Here is a 13,977-nt window from a genome sequence, read left to right as displayed (position 1 = left end):
TCCAATTCTATGAGCCCCAAAAAGAGGTGCCCCATCCTTCATTATTTCCTATGGAAGGAAGGCATTTAAAAAGGTGTGCTGTCCCTTTAAATGTGACGGCCAGAACTCCCTTTGGAGTTCAATTATGCTTGTCACAGCCTTGCTCCTGGCTCCGCCCCAATGTCTCCTGGCTCCGCCCTCAAAGTCTCCTGGCTCCACCCCCAAAGTCCCCAGATATTTCTTGAATTTGACTTGGCAACCCTAGTTGGGAAATACCTGCAGACTTGGAGGACGGATCCTGCAGAGGGCATGGTCTAGGGGAGGATCTGCCAGGGGCTATAATACCACAGAGTTCACCCTCCAGAGCAGCCATTTTGTCCAGAGGAACTGATTTCTGTCACCAGAAGCTTAAGCTGTAATCCCAAGAGACCTCCAGACACCCCCTGGAGGTTGGCAGCTCAGCGCAGCTTCCTTTATCAAATCATCTTACGTCAGGTCTCCTTCCTTGCCTGCCGCTTTCTACTCTTCCTAGCATTCTTGTCTTTTCTAGTGACTCTGGATTTCTCATCTCAACTTTACTGGTCCCACAAGCTCCCCAAATAAGACCAAAAGCTTCCTGTGAAAGTTTTTCATGTTCCGAAGAAGATGATTATATTGGATTTATACTCCGCCCTCCACTCTGAATCACAATCTCCCTTCCCTTCCTCGCCCACAACAGACACCCTGTGAGGTGGGTGGGGCTGAGAGAGCTCTCTCAGAAGCTGCCCTTTCAAGGACAGAGTCTCAGAGCAGCCTACAATCTCCTTTCCCTTCCTCCCCCACAACAGACACCCTGTGAGGTGGGGTGGGGCCGAGAGAGTTCTCCCAGAAGCTGCCCTTTCAAGGACAGAGTCTCAGAGCGGCCTACAATCTCCTTTCCCTTCCTCCCCCACAACAGACACCCTGTGAGGTGGGGTGGGGCCGAGAGAGTTCTCCCAGAAGCTGCCCTTTCAAGGACAGAGTCTCAGAGCGGCCTACAATCTCCTTTCCCTTCCTCCCCCACAACAGACACCCTGTGAGGTGGGTGGGGCTGAGAGAGCTCTCTCAGAAGCTGCCCTTTCAAGGACCGAGTCTCAGAGCGGCCTACAATCTCCTTTCCCTTCCTCCCCCACAACAGACACCCTGTGAGGTGGGGTGGGGCCGAGAGAGTTCTCCCAGAAGCTGCCCTTTCAAGGACAGAGTCTCAGAGCGGCCTACAATCTCCTTTCCCTTCCTCCCCCACAACAGACACCCTGTGAGGTGGGTGGGGCTGAGAGAGCTCTCTCAGAAGCTGCCCTTTCAAGGACCGAGTCTCAGAGCGGCCTACAATCTCCTTTCCCTTCCTCCCCCACAACAGACACCCTGTGAGGTGGGGTGGGGCCGAGAGAGCTCTCCCAGAAGCTCTCCCTTTCAAGGACAGAGTCTCAGAGCGGCCTACAATCTCCTTTCCCTTCCTCCCCCACAACAGACACCCTGTGAGGTGGGGTGGGGCCGAGAGAGTTCTCTCAGAAGCTGCCCTTTCAAGGACAGAGTCTCAGAGCGGCCTACAATCTCCTTTCCCTTCCTCCCCCCAACAGACACCCTGAGGTAGATGAAGATATTGGATTTATATCCCGCCCTCCACTCCAAAGAGTCTCAGAGCGGCTCACAATCTCCTTTACCTTCCTCCCCCACAACAGACACCCTGTGAGGTGGGGTGGGGCCGAGAGAGTTCTCCCAGAAGCTGCCCTTTCAAGGACAGAGTCTCAGAGCGGCCTACAATCTCCTTTCCCTTCCTCCCCCACAACAGATACCCTGTGAGGCGGGTGGGGCTGAGGAGAGCTCTCCCAGAAGCTACCCTTTCAAGGACAGAGTCTCAGAGCAGCTCACAATCTCCTTTCCCTTCCTCGCCCACAACAGACACCCTGTGAGGTGGGTGGGGCTGAGAGAGCTCTCTCAGAAGCTGCCCTTTCAAGGACAGAGTCTCAGAGCAGCTCACAATCTCCTTTCCCTTCCTCCCCCACAACAGACACCCTGTTAGGTGGGGTGGGGCCGAGAGAGTTCTCCCAGAAGCTGCCCTTTCAAGGACAGAGTCTCAGAGCGGCCTACAATCTCCTTTCCCTTCCTCCCCCACAACAGATACCCTGTGAGGCGGGTGGGGCTGAGGAGAGCTCTCCCAGAAGCTACCCTTTCAAGGACAACTCCTACAAGAGCTACGGTCAATCCAAGGCTTATTCCAGCAACTGCAAGTGGAGGAGGGGGGAATCAAACCCGGGTCTCCATGATAAGAGTCCATGCACTTAACCATTACACCAAACTGGCTGTCTGAGGTGTCACATACCCAAGACACCCTTTCCCTATACAAGCCTAACATTCAACTTAGGTTCCGGAAGTTCACATGAAGCTGACCTATACTAAATAAGACCCTCGGTCCATCAAGGTCCGTATTGCCCACTCAGACTGGCAGCAGCTCTCCAGGATCTCAGACAAAGACCTTTCATGTAATCTACTGCCCGGTCCTTTTAATTGGAGATGCTGCGGATTGAACCTGGGACCTTCTGCCTGCCAAGCAGAGGCTCTGCCACTGAGCCAGGGTTTCAGGTCAAGGTCTTTCCCATCACCTGCTACTTGGTCCTTTTAACTGAAGATGCCGAGGATTGAACCTGGAACTTTCTGCATGCCAAGCAGAGGCTCTGCCACTGAGCCAGGGCCTCAGGTCAAGGTCTTTCCCATCCCTTCCTGCCTGGTCCTTTCAACTGGAGATGCCGGGGATTGAACCTGGGACCTTCTGCATGCCAAGCAGAGGGTCTGCCACTGAGCCAGGGTCTCAGGTCAAGGTCTTTCCCATCCCTTCCTGCCTGGTCCTTTTAACTGGAAATGCTGGGGATTGAACCTGCTACCTTCTGCATGCTAAGCAGAAGCTCTGCCACTGAGCCAGGGTCTCAGGGCAAGGTCTTTCCCATCACCTTTTGCCTAGTTCTTTTAATTGGAGTTGCCAGGGATTGACCCTGGTACTTTCTGCACACCAAGCAGAGGCTCTACCACGGAGCAACAGCCTCGCCTCATGGCAACCCAGCGCCTGCTCTGTGTGTCTATCCAATAAGGCAGGGAATTTGTGGGCGAGGAGCCGGAACTTTTTGGCAATCCCTCCGAGGACGTGGAAGCTGCTCCCCCAACGTGGTTTGAAGCCACTGCTGTCTTGTGGCTTTCCAAAAGAGAACAGAAAAACCTCAGCTGCAACTGTTGCTTCTACTGGATCATGTTTCATTCATTTCCTTGTTATTGTTATGGTTGTAGTTGATGGGAAACCACTTCAAGCTTTGGAGTGGAGAGAACATAAAATGTTCTAAACACATGGTTCCAATCCACAGGAGGAGTTCTAGGGACGCAGGAGGGAAGAAGATGATATTGGATTTATATCCGGCCCGCCACTCTGAATCTCAACGTGGCTCACAATCTCCTTTCCCTTCCTCCCCCGCAACAGACACCCTGTGAAGTAGGTGGGGCTGAGAGAGCTCTCTCAGAAGCGACCTTTTCAAGGATAACCCTTGTGAGAGCTATGGCACATGGTAACCAAATGGTACCTCCATGTTCAGAGACAGTCAACCTCTGAATCCAGTACCAGGAGGCAACATCACGGGAAGGCCTCGGCCTCTCTGTTGTTGGCCCTCCAGAGGAACTGGGTGGCCCCTGTGTGAGACAGGATGCCGGACTAGATGGGCCCTCATTGTCTGATCCAGCACGGCTCTTCTGATGTTCTTCTCAGGGGAAGGCCTCAGACTCTCTGCCCTGTTATTGGCTTTCCAGAGGAACTGGTTGGCCTGTGTGAGACAGGAGGCTGGACTAGAGGGACCCTCCCTGGTCTGACCCAGCAGGGGTCTTCTGATGTTCTTCTCAGGCGAAGGCCTTGGCCTCTCTGCCCTCTTGTTGGCCCTCCAGAGGAACTGGTTGGCTACTGTGTAAGAGAGGATGCAGGACTAAATGGACCCTCACTAGTCTGATCCAGCAGGGCTCTTCTGATGTTCTTCTCAGGGGAAGGCCTCAGCCTCTCTGCCCTGTGGTTGGCCCTCCAGAGGAACTGGCTGTCCATTGTGTGAGACAGGAGGCTGGACTAGATGGACCCACCCTGGTCTGACCCAGCTGGGCTCTTCTGATGTTCTTCTCAGGGGAAGGCCTCATCCTCTCTGCCCTGTTGTTGGCCTTCCAGAGGAACTGGCTGTCCACTGTGAGAGACAGGAGGCTGAACTAGATGGACTCTCACTGGTCTAACCTAGCAGGGGGCTTCTGACGTTCTTATGTTCTGAGGGAAATCCTCTCCATCCGTTGGAACTGTTGCCGATTCCAAGCCAATATTAAACCATTGCAACTCTAACCGATAACTCCACAAAAGCTACAAAAGCCTACAGATACACTGGACCTTTTAAAGATAAAACGGTTAATCAATGAAGTGACCGTTGAATTGAAACGGCCCAAAATGTTTAATAAAATTCACCCTGTCTTCCATTCTAGCTTGCTCAAGAGAGACCCTGGTGGATCCGTGGTAAACTTTGTCACTAAATGTGTGGGGGGGGGGGAGGAGTGGGAAAGAGAGCACTGGCTCACACCCTGCCACCACGCAATAACCTAGTCCTCTGTGGGAGACGACCACATGTCCTCACACTCATGCACTTTCGGTAAACACGTTGACCTGTCATGTACACCGGGCTGGTATTCCAAGTCAGGCTAGTCCAGCAGCGGCCAAACTGTGGCTCAGGAGTCACGCGTGGCTCTTCCACACATCTTGTGTGGCTCTTGACGCCCCCACAGTCCAGCCAGCCAGTTGGGAGAAGACATCTGCTTCTGCAAGCCAAGGCTACCAGCAGCTCAGATAATGGATTTAAAGTTAAAGTTGCTTTCTTTCCACCTCCACCCCCCACCATCCATCTATCCATCTTCCTTCCATCCTTCGGCTCTCAAATATCTGACATTTATTCTACGTGGCTCTTGCATTAAGCAAGTTTGGCTACCTCTGGGTTAGTCAATTCCATAGCTGTTGCCAACAGGTAAATAAAAGAGCGCTAAAAGAACACGGGGAAAGGCTTCGCCTTAGTGGCAGAACACCTGCTTTGCATTCCCCATGTCTGAGTTTCAGTCCCTGTTGTCTCCAGTTAAAAAAAGAACTAGGCAGTAGGTGATGGGAAGGCTTGAGACCCTAGAGAGCGGCTGCCAGTACAAGTAGACAAAATTGACCTGGATAGATCAAAGGTTTGATTCTATGTAAGGCAGCTTTGTACTCATGCGAGGATCTACTACATTAAGCACTAGCAAATGCAGAGCATTAGGGTTTGTAGAATCTTTCGGGCTCAAGTGCCATGTTCTACTGGAGAAAGTTTTCCTTCCAGACGTTTCGTTCTCAGCTGTGGAGAACATCTTCAGTGGCGTTGCAGCCGGAGCAGGCGCTCAGACCTTCTTGGCTGCTGTGCATTGAGTGGGGCCAGGGCTGCTGGAGAGCTGCTATTTATAGGCTGGAGGGGGTGTGATGAAAGGGCAATTGGTTTGTGGATGTGCCCATTGTTTGGTGGGGCTTCCTGGAAGGGTAGTGATAAGGAAACTGGCTGTTGAATGTGACCATTGTTCTGTTGAATGTGACCATTGACCATGGGCACATCCACAAACCAATTGCCCTTTCATCACACCCCCTCCAGCCTACAAATAGCAGCTCTCCAGCAGCCCTGGCCCCACTCAATGCACAGCAGCCAAGAAGGGCAGAGCGCCTGCTCCGGCTGCAACGCCACTGAGGATGTTCTCCGCAGCCGAGAGCGAAACGTCTGGAAGGAAAACTTTCTCCAGTAGAACACGGCACTTGAGCCCGAAAGATTCTACAAACCCTAATGATGTCACCAGCCGTGAAGACCTGAAATCTTTGATAAATGCAGAGCACTTGAAAGAGAAGGTTGCTGATCTACAGTAAGGGAGCTTTATGGACCCTTCAGCGTTTTCTAATTTTGTAACCCGCCTCTCCTTTCCATGAGAAAGGCGGACGACAAAGAACACAAAACAACAATTACATAAAAACGGAGGGCCCGGCGCAAACGAGACAGCAAATAAAAGTTTTGAAATCAGCCGTGTCTCTTGCATGCAAAAACGTCCCAAATTCTGGCGGGTTGCCATTTTTGTCTGAAGCAGCAGAACAAAGATAGAGTCCAGTGGCACCTTTAAGACCAACAAAGGTTAATTCTGGGTAGCAGCTTCGTGCACAGGAAAGTTGATACCCAGAACGGAACTCTGTTGATACACACTGTTGCATGGGTGCACACAAAAGCTTATACCCAGGATTAAACTTTGTTGATGGACACCTGTCGTGTGGGTGCACACAAAAGTCTGTACCCAGAATTAAAACTATGCTGATGCACACTGTCGTGTGGGTGCACGCAAAAGCTTAGAATTAAACTTTGCTGATGGACACTTCAGCGCAGGGGTGGTCAAAGTTGCTTAATGGCATAGAATAAATGTCAGATGTTTGAGAGCCAGGAGAGATGAACGTCAAGGTGTTTGAGAGCCACAAGACATGGATGTCAGGTGCTTGAGAGCTGCAAGGAATGAAGGAAAGGTGGAAAGAAAGCAAATAGATGAGGGGAGGAAGAGGTGGAAAGAAAGTAGCTATAACTATAAATGCCTTCTCCAAGCCAGCTGGTGGGGCTGTGGGGGTTTCGAGAGCCACACAATATGTGTGAAAGAGCCACATGTGGCTCCCAAACCACAGTTTGGCCACCTCTGCTTTAGTGTGTGTGCACATGAAAGCTTATACCTAGAATGAAACTTTTTTTTTGTTGCTTGCACAGGAAAACTTATACACAGAATGAAACTTTGTTGATGCACACTGAAGTGTGTGCGCACACAGAAGCCTATACCCAGAATGAAACTTTGTCAGTCTTAAAGGTGCCACTGGAGTCAAACTTAATTTCATGTCACAAACATATTTTGTCTTTTAATTGCAATGCAACTTCTCTCTGTCTCTGTCTCTCACTCACTCACTCATGCATGCGCACACACGCACACAGAGAGAGAGAGAGAGCTTTTCAAAGACGTGAATTCTGGCGACTCCCAGCCCTATACACAGCACCACACAGAGCAGATACAGAAAGCCGCTCCCTGCCCAGACTTTAAAGAGCAAGTCACCCTGCACACGAGGAGTTCCAGCCCAGCCATGCACGTGCCTGCAATTGTCACTGGAGAAAGAGGAGTGCAGGAGGGACATTAACCAGTTGGTGCTGCCCCAACCAGCAGGGCTCCGGAGACCTGTGCCTAAAGGCAGGGTCCGCGGAAGCTGCGGCCAGCTGTTTATCTTTATGCATCCTCGGTGACACGAATATTTTTCAAGTCATGCACAGCGGGTGGGGGAGCCACACAGAAAGCCCCCCCGGCCAAACCACCCACAAGCTATCCACACAGGGCCGGACACTCCTACAGGACCAAGCCACAGCCAGGGCCAGATTAAACCCAGCGGAGGCCCCTAGGCGGTCAAAATCTTAGGCCCCCCTTGAAAACTATTTCAGAGTCGGAGTGCCTGTCCCGCCGCTGCCGCTGGCCCCCCACTGCAGCCTGCAGGCCCCTTCGCAAAACCCCCTTTGACAAAGTTCCGGGGGAGAGGCAAACTTGGCAGCGGCCGCACCTGGCAAGTCGGGCAAAGAGCGGCTCAGTCGCTGGCTGCGCGTGCAGGTTGGGAGGGCTGCAAGCAGGGGGAGGGAAATGGGGGGCGTGGAAGCTGGCCCGGGGCCCCTGAAGGCGTGGAAGCTGGCCCGGGGCCCCTAATTGCCAATCCGACCCCGGCCCCAGCGTTCCCACCCAACCCATTCCACCGACTCCACGCCAAACCTTGGTTCAGTCGAGGGCTCCTGAGACACGTCTCCCATCGTGGCCGAGCGACACTGCTCGCCCGCCCGGCGGAGAGGCCCCTGAGTCAGCGAAGAAGGCCGATGGGCACCTGCAGGCTGACCCGGTAGGATTCATGCGCTCACCCAGCATGTCAAGGAGTTACCTGTACAGCCGGCCCAAAAATTCATATCCAGGCACGTCCCAGCCGATGGCTCCGGGCCGCTGAGTCACGAGCCGCAGCCAGCAAAGAGGGAAGACTCGTTTGGAAGCAGGGAAGTTACAAGTGAGGAGCTGGTTGGGGGGAGGGGAAGGGGAGAACCGCAAGCCGCAGAAAAGTCTCCCTGCCACGGTGGCGGCAGTGCGATCGCAAAAGGGGTTAGGCAATCGAGCAGGCGGATATTCAACGGTGAAGCAAGATCTTGCTGCTGCGTAAAAGGGGCAAAGGAGAGAATGGGAGAACAGGGGTGCATGGAAGGGAGGCACAGGCAGTGAGCCAAGGTGCAAAGCCAGTTTGGTGTAGTGGTTAAGTGTGCGGACTCTTATCTGGGAGAACCGGGTTTGATTCCCCACACCTCCACTTGCACCTGCTGGCATGGCCCTGGGTCAGCCATAGCTCTGGCAGAGGTTGTCCTTGAAAGGGCAGCTGCCGGGAGAACCCTCTCAGCCCCACCCACCTCACAGGGTGTCTGTTGTGGGGGAGGAAGGGAAAGGAGATTGTGAGCCGCTCTGAGACTCTTCAGAGTGGAGGGCGGGATAGAAATCCAATATCTTCATCTACCTCACAGGGCGTCTGTTGTTGGGGGGGGGGGGAGGAAAAGAAGATTGTGAGCCGCTCTGAGACTCTTCGGAGTGGAGGGTGGGATATAAATCCAATATCTTCTTCTTCTTCATCTTCTTCACTGCGCAAAGGTGGTTATCATAGCACACCGAGATTCTGGGTGAGAAGGACCTAACGCCAGCGTAGACCGTGTGAATGAACCACGGAGAAAAGCAAACGCTCGTGGTCAATTGCTGCAAAAAGTTTTTCTATATTCACACCAGTGTTCCCTTCTAAGCTGAGTTAGGGGGAGCTAGCTCACAGATTTTGAGCCTCCAGCTCACACCTTTTTGTCTTCGCTCAGGAAGGATGACCCCAGAGCACACTAATTGAGGCAGGAGCTCACCACTTTAATGCCAGGAGCTCACAAAGTAGAATTTTTGCTCACCAGACTCTGCAGCGTAGAGGGAGCATCGATTCACACATATCAAAATGCTCATAAATGCTAGCATTCCATGCCCATGTGCTTATATACTGTACCACGGTTACACAACGACAGCAATTGCAAAAATGCAGACATGAACAAATATTATTTTAAAAGACTAACGTTTCAAAAGTCCCCTAAACTTATCGGTTCAAAAAGAGCACAGCGTTGGCATGGAACTCTAGCATTTATAAGCATTTGGGTATGTGTGAATAATAGAAAAGCTTTTTGCAGCCACTGACCATGCGCTTTTGCTTTTCTCTGTGGGTGTGAAGGGCAGCACCCGGCGTGCACACCGGCCAGAGATGTCTGGCACACGACAGCAATGGGGAAATGTAGTCAGTGCTCCAACGGAACAGGCAAGCTGTTAACATGTTGTGCAAGCAAAGCACCAGAGAGGAAAGCCGATGGGGAAATCAAACCGTGAGCATTCCAGGGCCCGAGGCTCTTGCCAGCAAAAGGCAGAACACAAGCAGTGTGGCAGGGCTCGGGAACGAAGCGGCACACGCCGAACGCCGTGCGCGCGCATCGTGACACAAAGAGAGCAAAACCGACAACAGGCTTGTGTCGTTTTGTGCGGCAAGCTGTAAAACGTTATGCACAACGGAATCCAACCTGCACAATGTCTCCCGCTTTGCTAACGACGAGAGATGCCTGCAGCTTCTGGAAACTGTATCCGGTCATTCCTTTTGACAAGGCACTGTCCTCACACAAGCATGTCTCCGCAACCCATGAGGGCTAGAAACTCGCTCTCTCCCGGTTTTTTAAAACAAAAGGGGACTTTGGGGGTGGAGCCAGGAGACTTTGGGGGTGGAGCCGGGAGCAAGGGTGTGGCAAGCACCGTTGAACTCTGCAAGGAGTTTTGGCCATCACATTTAAAGGGACCTCACGCCTTTTGAAGGCCTTCCCTCCATTTGGATATAATGAAGAATAGGGGCACTGTCTTTCGGGGCTCACAGAACTGGACCCCCAGGTCCAATCTTTTTGAAACTTGGGGGTTGTTTTGAGGAGAGGCACCGGATGCTACGCTGAAAATTGGGTGCCGCTACCTCAAAAAACAGACCCCTTCAGAGCCCCAGATACCATGTATCAATTCTCTATTATACCCTATGGGAATCGGTCTCCATAGGGTACAGTGGAGTGCCCGACAGACATTCCTTCCTTGCTTTCTTATGACCCTGAAGTGGAGGGAAGGCCTCCTTACCAGGGGATCCCCTGCCCCCAACTGGGGAGTGGCAACCCTACTTGGCAAAAGGGGTGTGGCCTAATATGCAAATGAGTACATGTTGGGCTTTTTTTTTAACAAAATGGACACCAACATGGACACCTTTTCTGGGGTCTGTTAAATGTCTTCAGGAAGTGGGCGGGGACAGGTAGGGCTTGGCCCAGCCCAGCAAAGCTTCTGACGGACTATCAGAGCTCTGATTCGCTGGGAAGAGATTTTTAAACGCTGCTTTGGCAGAAGCTGCCTCCACACCACAAGGAACTACAGGTGATGGCGGCCATTTTGTGGCTGGCCCCATCTCCTGCGGCAGCCATTTTTGAGACCGCCATTTTGTGGCTGCGCCTACCAGGCCATGTCAGAATTCCAAAATGTTCCTGCAGGCTCCAAAAAGAAGAAGATATTGGATTTATATCCCACCCTCCACTCCGAAGAGTCTCAGAGCAGCTCATAATCTCCTTTCCCTTCCTCCCCCACAACAGACACCCTGTGAGGTAGATGAAGATATTGGATTTATATCCCACCCTCCACTCCAAAGAGTCTCAGAGCGGCTCACAATCTCCTTTCCCTTCCTCCCCCACAACAGACACCCTGTGAGGTAGATGAAGATATTGGATTTATATCCCACCCTCCACTCCGAAGAGTCTCAGAGCAGCTCATAATCTCCTTTCCCTTCCTCCCCCACAACAGACACCCTGTGAGGTAGATGAAGATATTGGATTTATATCCCGCCCTCCACTCCGAAGAGTCTCAGAGAGGCTCATAATCTCCTTTCCCTTCCTCCCCCACAACAGACACCCTGTGAGGTGGGTGGGCCTGAGAGAGCTCTCCCAGAAGCTGACCGTTCAAGGACAGTGTCTCAGAGCGGCTCACAACCTCCTTTCCCTTCCTCCCCCACAACAGACACTCTGTGAGGTGGGTGGGACTGAGAGAGCTCTCCCAGGAACTGCCCTTTCAGGGACAGAGAGTCAGAGCAGCCTGCAACCTCCTTTACCTTCCTCCCCAACAACAGACGCCCTGTGAGGTGGGTGGGGCTGAGAGAGCTCTCCCAGAGCTGCCCTTTCAAGGACAGAGTCTCAGAGCGGCCTGCAATCTCCTTTCCCTTCCTCTCCCACAACAGATGCCCTGTGAGGTGGGTGGGGCTGAGAGGGCTCTCACAGCAGCTGCCCTTTCAAGGACAGAGTCTCAGAGCGGCCTACAATCTCCTTTCCCTTCCTCCCCTACAACAGACGCCCTGTGAGGTGGGTGGGGCTGAGAGAGCTCTCCCAGAAGCTGCCCTTTCAAGGACAGAGTCTCAGAGCGGCCTACAATCTCCTTTCCCTTCCTCCCCCACAACAGACGCCCTGTGAGGTAGGTGGGGCTGAGAGAGCTCTCCCAGAAGCTACCCTTTCAAGGACAACTGCCAGAGCTATGGCTGACTCAAGGCCATTCCAGCAGCTGCCAGTGAAGGAGTGGGGAATCAAACCCGGTTCTCCCAGATAAGAGTCCACACACTTAACCACTACACCAAACTGGCTCTTCAAAGGTCAAGGGCCTCTGGGTTAGAGCGCTGGGCTAGGATCTGGGAGACTTAGGTTCACAACCTGACCATGCCATGGGTGACCTGGGGTCAGTCATACACTCTCAGCCTGACCTACTTTACAGGGCTGTTGTGAGGAGAAGACGGAAGAGAGGAGACCGGGGTCTGCCACTCTGAGTTCCCACTGGGGGAAAAGAGGGATATAAACAAATTAAATGACAGTGGACATATAATAGGTAGGCTGTGCCACACCTTAAAATGCCACGATGTCTTGGGTTTATACTGCTAAGTAGGATTGCCAAGTCCAATTCAAGAAATATCTGGGGACTTTGGGGGTGGAGCCAGGAGACACTGGGGGCGGAGCCAGGAGCAAGGTTGTGACAAGCATCGTTGAACTCCAAAGGGAGTTTGGGCCATCCCATTTAAAGGGACAGCGCACCTTTTAAAAGCCTTCCCTCCAATGCAAATAATGAAGGATTGGGGCATCTTCTTTGGGAGCTCACAGAATAGGACCCCCAGCCCAATCCTTTTGAAACTTGGAGGGTGTTTTGAGGAGAGGCGCTGGATGCTCTGCTAAACTTTTGGTGCCTCTCCCTCTGAAAGCAGTCCCTCCAGAGCCCCAGATACCTGCAGATCAATTCTCCATTATATTCTATGGGAATTGGTCTCCATGGGGAATAATGGAGTGCCCAGCAGACATTTCCCTCCCTCCCCCCTCCACTTTCTGATAACCCTGAAGTGGGGAGAAGGCCTCCAAACCAGGGCTCCCCCTGCCCACACCTGGGGATTGTGCAATCCACAAAGAGAATCGCAGCAATTATAGGCAGAGAAATCCAAAGCACAAGGCTTTCCGTGAAAACCAGCCTCCGTACAACCAACGAGCTCACCAAACAATTCAAGAATTACAAAAGCATATATTAGTTCACGAGAAACCATACAGTTAGTCCTTAGCAAAATACGGAACATGTTCACCAAGGATCAATCCAGTCTTTATGGCGATCATTTGCTCAGTTCATTCCAAAGAATCCTGGTGAAAGAGTTGTGCAACTGAGCCGTCTCTCTCGATAGACGCAGCCAGCAATCTGAAAGGTTGAAAAGAACAAGGTCGTACCGGAATCCTTGTTTTGCACAGGCTTCTTCGAGCTGCAAAAATCCTTTTTACAACATTTTTCATACCCTGGGCAAAAACCGCCATTCCATTACAACATTGAAGGTGCTTGAATGGCGTTTTTTGCCCAGGGTGTGAAAATGTTGTAAAAAGGATTTTTGCCGCTCGAAGAAGCCTGTGCGAAACAAGGATTCCAGTACGACCTTGTTCTTTTCAACCTTTCGGATTGCTGGCTGCGTCTATCGAGACGTGGATCAATTCCACAACTATTTCACCAGGATTGAACTGAGCAATGATCGCCATAAAGACTGGATTGATTCTTGGTGAACACTTTCCCTGTTTTGCTAAGGACTAACTGTATGGTCTCGTGAACTAATATATGCTTCTGTAATTGCTGAATCGTTTGGTGAGCTTGTTGATTGTACGGAGGCTGGTTTTCACAGAAAGCCTTGTGCTTTGGATTTCTCTGCCCACCTGGGGAGAGCCAGTTTGGTGTAACGGTTAAGTGCGTGGACTCTTATCTGGGAGAACCGGGTTTGATTCCCCACTCCTCCACTTGCACCTGCTAGCATGGCCTTGGGTCAGCCATAGCTCTGGCAGAGGTTGTCCTTGAAAGGGCAGCTGTTGTGAGATCCCTCTCCAGCCCCACCCACCTCACAGGGCGTCTGTTGTGGGGGAGGAAGGGAAAGATTGTGAGCCGCTTTGAGACTCTTCGGAGTGGAGGGCGGGATATAAATCCAAAATCTTCATCTACCTAACAGGGTGTCTGTTGTGGGGGAGGAAGGGAAAGGAGATTGTGAGCCGCTCTGAGACTCTTCGGAGTGGAGGGCAGGATATAAATCCAATATCTTCATCTACCTCACAGGGTGTCTGTTGTGGGAGGGGGGGAAGGTAAAGGAGATTGTGAGCCACTCTGAGACTCTTCGGAGTGGAGGGCGGGATATAAATCCAATATCTCCATCTACCTCACAGGGTGTCTGTTGTGGGGGAGGAAGGTAAAGGAGATTGTGAGCCGCTCTGAGACTCTTCGGAGTGGAGGGAGGGATATAAATCCAAT

General features: G+C 52.1%; 1 protein-coding gene across 1 annotated transcript in view; it reads right to left on the bottom strand.

The window, feature by feature from the left end:
• Positions 1 to 13,977, bottom strand: part of S1PR2 (sphingosine-1-phosphate receptor 2) — a 96,962-nt gene that overhangs the window by 63,308 nt on the left and 19,677 nt on the right. The window lies entirely within an intron of this gene.

Source organism: Heteronotia binoei, chromosome 13 (genome assembly GCF_032191835.1).
Source record: "Heteronotia binoei isolate CCM8104 ecotype False Entrance Well chromosome 13, APGP_CSIRO_Hbin_v1, whole genome shotgun sequence".
Lineage (NCBI taxonomy): Eukaryota > Metazoa > Chordata > Lepidosauria > Squamata > Gekkonidae > Heteronotia > Heteronotia binoei.
The sequence above is the reverse complement of the archived record's forward strand: the minus strand, read 5'-3'. Positions and strand labels throughout refer to the sequence as shown.